Source organism: Procambarus clarkii, chromosome 82 (genome assembly GCF_040958095.1).
Source record: "Procambarus clarkii isolate CNS0578487 chromosome 82, FALCON_Pclarkii_2.0, whole genome shotgun sequence".
Taxonomy (NCBI): Eukaryota; Metazoa; Arthropoda; class Malacostraca; order Decapoda; family Cambaridae; genus Procambarus; species Procambarus clarkii.
This window is the reverse complement of record NC_091231.1, coordinates 10350461-10360207: the sequence shown is the minus strand read 5'-3', so window position 1 is coordinate 10360207 and position 9747 is coordinate 10350461.

Sequence of the window (9747 nt, the reverse complement as noted above, 5' to 3'; positions counted from 1 at the left end):
CAACAAGCGATGTGATGATGACAACAACTCTTGCAAATTTCCTCTCACAAATCCTATCTCTCATTTCCTGAAATGTTTTTCTTCTCGCCAGTCCCACCTGTGCACCGCTGGATATATTATACTTCAATTAATTTCCCATCAGCGATGGAGAGCCACCGGACTCTGTTGTTCCTACTCGGATCTCTTTTACATATAAATGACTTCCTAGTTTTCACTCCACACATGACATGAATTCATTCAGGTCATTCGTATGGTTTTGTACCACATACTTCTGTCTCTCTCAAGACCGACGAAGTATCACGATGACCCTCAAATTCAAACTGCGCCTGATTGATAGCCTCTTATTTACTTGTTCACTTTCGTTTTCATCCAATGCAAAGCTGATCAGAATTGCATTTCACCATTATAAATTCACATTAATGCATTCATAAATCTATGTATCTATGTATTTACGTATGTAGCTGAGCCTAACATTTTAAAAGCACTACGATCACCTTCTGTGGTTGTTCAATAAATCTCTGAACTGTATGTTTGACAAATCTCTCACCCTGCCCATGGAGGACAGAAGAAAATGTATATATGTTAGTTAGCATTGTAAATGTGTGGCCACGCCTGTGGTAGAAAATAATAATAATAATAATAATAAATGCTTGTGGTGAAAAAAACATTTATATATATACAGGTTACAAGTACATATGTACAAAAGCTTACGTAATTTCGATCAGCCATTGTTTTGATACCCATAAAAGCATATGTACCTTTCATTTCAATATTAATATGAAAATTAAACAAATTGTTAATTCTGGCGCCAGGTATCTATAATGTTAAATAAATGTAATGACTATCCTGCAATTAGTTACATCAGGTAATACGAAATCGACTAAAACCATGAACTTGGCACATTACAAAAGGGAAGGTGTGTCTTGCACACTGCCACCAGGGTGCTAAACTACCCGAGATCGGTGACACGTCATGAAACCAGAAAAGAAGTTGGTCCAAATTTGAAGTAATTAAGCAAGAACATTTTGACATAGGCTGTTAAAATTCTCACTAAGTTGGATACAATGTTAACGTTTAACAAAGTAGGCTACTGGACACTGTGCAATCCGAAGGCATATGATTAAGGCAGTGATAAGGTTATTTTTGTTATATTGCACTGCAACCGATCGGTTTGATTATCGACATTCTCTTGGTTTATCTTCGTGATATATTGGTACATAAATTCGTATTTTTGCGAGCAGAATAAAGTTTTTGCATCCTCTAATAAAGTCAGTTCACTTAATGTTTACACCAACTGTTTTGACCAAATTATGCGATCACGTCTTACCTTATCTAACCTTCCTTAATCTTAACCTACATGTAATGAAGGCGTGAATTAGATATTAATTAAAGATTGTTAGGATAAAGCAAGACTGGTCGTTGTATATACATTAATTTTAAGCCATATGTATTATTGCTAATGTCTAAAAATTAAAACATAATATACAGCATTCAATTTCTGTTGCTCTTTAAACAGAACTAAGATATTAACATAAAATAAGCATAAGCACAAACCCCCTCATTAACAAAAAAAAGCGGAAGTTGCAATGCCAGTTTGTGTATACAAATACAATAAGGAAATTAAATTTCTCAGAAGTTTAATCTGGCTTCACTGTTCAAATACGGAGTAATCAGCATGTCGTTGCCAACCCTGACACAAGTGTTGATTCAACGACTGCTTGTTTACTTCAAACACAACAAAATTAACTCACACAATGTCGAAAAAATAAATCGTATACAAATAAAATGTTAAAGGAAACAGTCTGAATATGTATCATTAAACAAGGACTTTAATGTCATGTTTACTGGGTGCGGAGTCGAGACACAGGAGGCTTGAGGCTATCTCCAGTTATATTATTTGCTGCGAATTAAAACTACAATTTCAAGTTTTTTGTGCTAATATATATATATATATATATATATATATATATATATATATATATATATATATATATATATATATATATATGCTTATATCATGGCCTGGGCACTTACATATGAGGTTGGGCACAAAGAGATACATGCAAAAACGTTCAGGCGCATGCGCACATCAAATGCACTCTCATACAATACCATTAATACGGATATAATGACAAAGTACTACCCCACGAAATGCAAAAATTCAATTACAAAATCTTTACCAGTCAGTCAGGCTGTGGATCTTCAACGGGAGCAGACCGATGAGAATAATGGGAAAGGTGTCCTATCTTATCAAGCAGTGAACCGGCAGACTGGAAACCTTAGCATGACCATCACCTTACAGCGGCACTCGCAGCTCTTTCATGAGTATACATAACCACGGAGGACCACTATATCCAAATGAATTGTACTTCTGTCTTGACTAATTAAGGCACCCCTGTCATTACTGCAAGCGATCTTAATGACAGCCTCCCACATGGAATAAAGGCAATCACAATCGACTTGAGAATGCTCCAGGACGGACCGAAACGTCGTCGTCCTTTCACCTTCTCGTGTGTGGTCTGATCATCAAAGGCAATCAAAGATCTCTACAACGACTTAAACAATGCACACTATACCATCTGTCTGTCTGTCTGTCTGTCTCTCTCCTCGTCTCTACAAGTCGTCCGCTATAGCGACAGACACTGGATATTTTCTCTCCCTGCCACTGTAATGGAATACTGAAGCTTTAATGCTTTGCTGTTTAATATTTTACATTAATCCCTATTTATGCTTTGTTTAAAACCAGGACAAGCCTCTTATGTGCGCTGTTCGCTTAGTTGTGCACTGTGTGCGTAGAAGGATGTGTGTGTATGTGTTCATGTAGGATCTACATATGTGGCTGGTTGTGTGCTCACCTAGTTGTACTTACGGCGGTTGAAACTCTGCTCAAAAAGTCCGGACTCAAACTTCAATCGATTGGTGTACAGGTTTCAACACCTATTGAGCTCTGTTATGTCTACATATTCTGTATATTATACTGATATATACTGTATATTATACTGATCTTTGCCCTCAGGGCAAAGATCAGCCCCGGCCCTTCCTCGGGCTCGGCTCAGGACCCTCCTCGGATTCTTATTTACAATAATCCTCAAGAGAACAAATGGAAATTATCAATACAATAATTCCCTATAATAAGTGTAAATATCTGTAAGCTGTAACTATGACGTAGTTCAGTAATACAAAAAGTATAAACAAAGTTGCGTAATATGCATGAAGAAAGTCACAATACGCGATACTTCGCTTGGAATTTTGACATACTTTTTTAAATATATGATAATACAACAACATTCAGCGGCCTTGTTTACGAGGACAATTTTGCAAAAGCAGTGTTTTGGGCGTCGGGAGGAATGAGAACCCATCCAAGTCCATAACCATATATTGAGTAAATTTTGCAAGTAGATAATTTGTTATTATCAAGGGTGATGCACGCCAATTGGTATCCCGGAGAGAAGTCTGAGCAAATTAAAGGCCTCCATTCGAAGGGGAGCAGCTCGAACGTAAGCCCTTCAGGCTCCACCCCTGGGACAGAAGCCCGAATGTAAATCCTTCAGGGTCCGCCCCTGAAACTGACGCCCTTCAGGCTCCAGCCCTAGAACTGAAGGCCGAGTTCAACCCCTTTACTCCAGGTTCAACTGGTATAGTCGCGCTCCTGTGCCAGGTAAGTTACGGGCTCACCATAGCCCGTGCTACTTGGAACATGTTCCGAGTAGCTGAATCTATAACAACAACAATATGGCCGCCGCACCCCCCCCCCCCCTTTAGACGACAACAGGCACAACACAAACGCACTCTCCTGGAGCAACGACAGGCGAGACAACACAACATATAGAGTCTAATTTATGTCACAATACTTGGGATTTGCTTAAGGGGTGGGAGGATGTACGCAGATGTCGAGCTGATCTGGAAAAGTTTATCCGATATTTTACTTATATTAATTTTTGTACAGTCAGATTTGTTGGTGCAGCCAAGGATTTCCGCATTAAATTTAGGATTATCCACAAGCCGAGTGGCTCTGTTGAGTATTACAGTTCAGTGACGAGTGAAGCCTTTGTTATATCGTCATAGGTTAGTCATGAATACGGCTGATGATTGTACGAGTAGATCAATATATATAAATGTATATAAACATAATTATACATAAATATATACAAACACAAACGTATATTGCGGCGAGGCAGAGGCCGACAGGTACGGACGGCATGGCCTTCTCTGCCAAAGGACAGGAGGATGGCATGCAAGACACGGCGAGGTCAATGACATTATTAAGAGAAGCAATACCACAGCCGATTGTCCAGCAGAGAGAGAGCCCCGTTACCTAATGTCCCGCAACTCTGATGAGCCTGTCGGTCGCCCAGACGGAATCACGGTGAACCCCTGGAAGAATGGTAGACAGTTGGTGTGGGACTACACTTGCGTTTCACCTTTAGCCAATACCTATGTTGACTTCAGTGCTGTACAGACAGGAGGTGCTGCCAATCACCGGGAAGCAGCCAAGTCAGGTAAAGGCAGAGGTCTTGATCACCACTACAATTTTGTCCCCATTACCTCAGAGACACTTGGTGCCTGGGGTAAAAGTGCTGCTAGTTTTTTGAAGGGGTTGGGGGCTAACTGAACAAGCTGACTGAAACAACTAGAGACCCTAGAGCCGCCAGTTTTCTCTTTCAGCGCTTTAGTGTGGCAATCCAGAGAGGAAATGCTCACTGCATCCATGGTTCCTGCCCGCCATCTGAGGAGCAGGAGGAGCTCTACAACTTGTGACAAGTAGCCTTGTACCCTGCATGTAACCAATGTTGTAACCCTTTTTGTGTAATGAAATTTTTAAATTAAGTGAGATATATATATACACACATACTAAAAGAATAAGGGGTGGTAGGAGAAGAAAATATTAAAGTGTTCAGTGAGGATCCACAAGGTCTTCTCTGAGTGCTCTTTATTTTCTTCTCCGAGGCTATGGGTCCATACAATTGCACCAGAGGTGGTACCCCGTTTAATATATATATATATATATATATATATATATATATATATATATATATATATATATATATATATATATATATATATATATATATATATATATATACACACACACACACACACACACACACACACTGGACGCCACCAAAAACCACTTTATTAAAATGTGAATCCCGGAAATAAAGTAATTTTTTTGTGATCCAGTTTTATACCCAATCAATCCACTTTATTCGTGCACACAACACAACTATTTGTTTTGAGTTTTGTAATGGTATTTGCAAAGGCTGTACTTTTAATCTTATTTTACTGCGTTACTTTTAATTTAACTTACTTTACTTACTTTAATTTTACTTTACTTACTTTAACTTACTTAACTTACTTTAATTTATCTTACAAGTAAAACAAAATATCAATATTCCTACATTTGGCTCAGCATAAAGTAACTTAATTGGCCCTTCTATTAAAAGTAAATATTCTGTAATTTGTTCAAAAAATATTTTCCATAATTACACATTTCAAAGTCGGCAATTAAAATAAAATGGAAGCTTAAGCAAAATATTAGCCAAATTGTTCACCTAAGATTAGAAGGACAAAACTAAATAAAACGCCGCCAGAAGGCACATTGCCTCAAACTAAGGGTCGTCTGAACGACCAGATCATAAGCACTTATTTTAAATCATTATTATGGTAGATTTTTGGTTCTAGACCAGACGCTGTTCTTACCTTATGCTGAATTTATTATGGTGTGATTCTGGCCTTTGGCAAGGCGTTGATCCAGTAATCAAAACCCATCTTCTCAGAGCTATTTTTTTGTAAACATACAATTACAAACTGAATCTTATGTATTATATATTCAATATAACATATTGTGACAGTTACTTTATGATTTATTAAGCCCCGCCTTTTCCATGTTTCCATAGAAACAATTGAACTCAAGCTACAAGAATCATACAAAACCCAGCAACCCACACATGGAAAATAATAGAGGGGGCTGGTCCCAAACCTGCACACAGAAATAACACCACATGAGACCAGAAGGCATGGCAGGATGTGCAGAATACCCCCGTTGAAGAGCAGAGGTGCAATAGGTACTCTGAGAGAGAACTCTATCAACATCAGAGGCCCGAGACTGTTCAACACGCTTCCACTACACATAAGGGGCATAACTGGCCGACACCTCACAGTGTTCAAGAGAGAACTGGATAAGCACCTCCAAAGGATACCTGATCAACCAGGCTGTGATTCATACGTCAGGCTGCGAGCAGCCGCGTCTAACAGCCTGGTTGATCAGTCCAGCAACGTGGAGGCCTGGTCGACGACCGGGCCGCTGGGACGCTAAGCCCCGGAAGCACCTCAGGGTCTCATGGTAAGGGTTCATATAACATATATTATAACCCAAACTTGTTCAAGACTGAATAGATTTAGTAGCCTATGTAAAAAAAATCTACACGGGTGAATTAGTTATTTATATGCATATCTGAAGGTGATGATATATATTTTATATAATATTTGAAGATATAATAATTACAGATTCGGGGGGAATCTGTAATTATGCAATATGTAACTACTGAATAGAAACTCACAAATAGTCGCAGCCTGTTATTAATGTCCGACATTTGCAGAAACAGCAAAAAAGTGCAAATAATGCAGGTACACAAGGCAAGGCACTTCGTTCTGAGTAGCTAAATCTGAAACAACAACAGCAGATCCTCATTCGGCCAGTGTTTGTCCTGAGAAACCAGACACTCATAGGTTGGGGGTCCCAAGAAATAGAACGAGCTCGCCTACCTTCTATTTCACCAACTTCCTTTCCATCACAACGCCATGGGCGGGCATGGAGGACCGATCCAACCTGTCTATCCGCCCAGAAGTGGCAGCATGCAGCAGAGATCTCCTTGGTCGGTTTGTGCTTCCTCCACTTAGGGTTCCTTGCAAACACAGTAATCATCCCTAAGCGCTCTCCAACACAAACATGCAGGTAAACACGCCATTCTCGTTGGCGACACCAGGGGTTCAAACACAGTCAGAGTAGTTAACAGATGAAATACATTTAGACAGTGATGTAGTGGAGGCTGACTCCATACACAGTTGCAAATGCAGATAAGATATAGAGAGCCCAGTAGGCTCAGGAATCTGTACACCTGTTCATTGACAGTTGAGAGGCGGGACCAAAGAGCCGAAGCTCAACCCCCGCAAGCACAACTAGGTGAGTGCAGATCCAGACCAAGGAACGTAGACCAGAAAACCGTCCGGGAAGGGACGTATCAGGGGGGAGGGAGGGGAGGAGCAGCGTGGAAGAGACAAGTGTATTCGCCTCCTCATTTCGTCAACAGAGGCACGCCGATACTCCCAGATGGTTCCATTTGAACACGCCCTGGTGCTATATAGTCTCCACGGCTTGGCGCCTTCTTTTGATAATTACTTACTTGAACCATGTCCGGTCGGTACAGTGGCACCTGTTTAATTCTTCAGGCCCAACACTGGCGTCTTTCAGACCTGGGCAGGATAACACAAGGGCGGTTCTCTGGACAGAAAAACAAACTTTTCTACTGCTTACTCGGGTATCGTCGGTTAAACACTACCGCGGTTGGCAGAGGAGCTGACGATAAAATGTACATTGGTCCATGCACAGATGAAACCATCTCATAGCTTACCTGGGTACCGCTGGCGCAGTCAGCAAACCATCAGAGGGTGAAGGCTTCACTGAAGTAAACCAGTTCGCACATAATGTGTCGGAACGTTTCCTCGCACTGGCTGTTTACCAGGGTTGCCAACTCAAATTTATATTTTACATCCAGAAATGTCATGAAAACATCTAGAAAGATCTAGATTTGGCGGATATTCATATACAAATAATCTGAACATATATATTTGATATTACTAATCCTCCAGCACAGTTTATGAAAATGTAAATAATAACACATGTAAGTAATTATCAAAAGAAGGCCCCAAACCGGGAAGGCTATGTAGCGCTAATAACACTGAAATTTAATGAAATAATAAAGACTAATAATGCTACTTACTTTAATATTTCTACATTAAGCAAAGCAAAAACCATCCTCGGCTACTTAGATTTAGATTTTTGATTCAGGTAAAGGTACATACATTGAAGATGAGTTACAAACATAATGTTGGATTTAAAGATAGAGCTAGTACATACAATACCAAAAGCCTAGCGTAACTAAATACGCATAGCGTTTCGGGCAAATTTCATCTTCAGCACTAGACAGGCCTGGGTGAGAAGAGACTTCAAGATTTTTTTTGTATGCAGCGATGTCATGTCGTTCAACACCTTGGATGGAAGTTCGTAAGAATTGCAACATTTTTCTAATCTGGATAAACTGAATTTGACCATCAAAATAGCATTTAGCACTTCTAGTTTCATATTATTTGTCAGTATGGATTTTATGTAGTTCATCAAGTTGAATACTCATTCTATTTCGGCATTTGAATACGATAATATTAATGAAGAGATGGCACATTTATTAATTTCTTCAAATGGATTTGAACTGGCCGCATCTTTGAATGGAAGAACTACCTTTCAGAAGTATCGGTATTATTATTCCAATCAAGTAAATTTATTTTGGCTAACTGGTTTTCAGCCTTACCAATCGTTTCTTGTGAAACACCTAGGCACTTCATGACTTCTCAAATTGAAGAGATGTCTTTGCATGGCTGCAACATATTATTTGCTAAGAAGAGAGATACACGTTTGTCAAAACTTATATTATCAGGCAGCCTCTACTTCTACTGTTGAAACAGTTATGAGAAAATTTGACATTCGTGTTTCAAAATATATTCTTAATTTGTTGTGACAAGTTTATTGGTTCTTAATTATTCAACTTTTGTTTCAAATCGGTAGCCCAGGTATGACTTTGGGTTAAAATATTCATTAATATTGCAAGTCAGCAGTTCAACACTGCAGGTAGAAAGCACAACCTTCTCTCCAATTGATCTAACCAGCAGAAGGAAATAAAGTAACTTTACCTTAATGTTTTTGGACTCAAATAGTTTGTTAACTCTTTGTACTTCACTCAGTATTGGTTTCATAAAGAGCAGAAATACAATATTTTTTTAATCGGAATACATGTCAAAATGAATTTCATCTGTGTACCACCTCATTTTCTTAAAATGAGCCTTCAGTTTTGTGCATTGTTCAGTTATTCAACCTGCTGCTAGTTTAATAGACAGCCACCTTGTTTTGCAGTCAGCAGGTATTATTAGTGAACTTGTGTCATCATTGAGAGATTCGTACGACTTTTTATATTCAACATGTCTAACAGGAGTGAGAGAACCATTTATGGACTTCTGCATTTCTAGGTAGGCATTCAAGATGGGTTAGAAACTGCAAATTGTATGGAGGGGGGATACAGTGCACATCTTATTAAAATGATTTATGTAACTTCCTCTTTTAGTCTTGCATAAACTCCATTATTAATTTCAATCATAACACACACATTAGCTGTTCCTATTCCAACAAAGTTCTTCAAGTCCAACTTTCTATTTCATAATAATTTAATTCCCTCTAGAATACAGTACTCTCAGCATTACATTTTTCAAGCAGAACCAGTCAAAGTTGTGTTAACACAACTTTATAATAAATTTGACTAGAGTAAATAATGGACACTCCTAATAACCTCTTAACTGAAATGTCTTTAGACTCATCAAACAACAAACTGTATTATTACATATATTTAATCAACTGCTCAAAATGGCTACACAAAACGATATTTATTATTTTACTGCACTATGCGATGCATCTTCAACTCT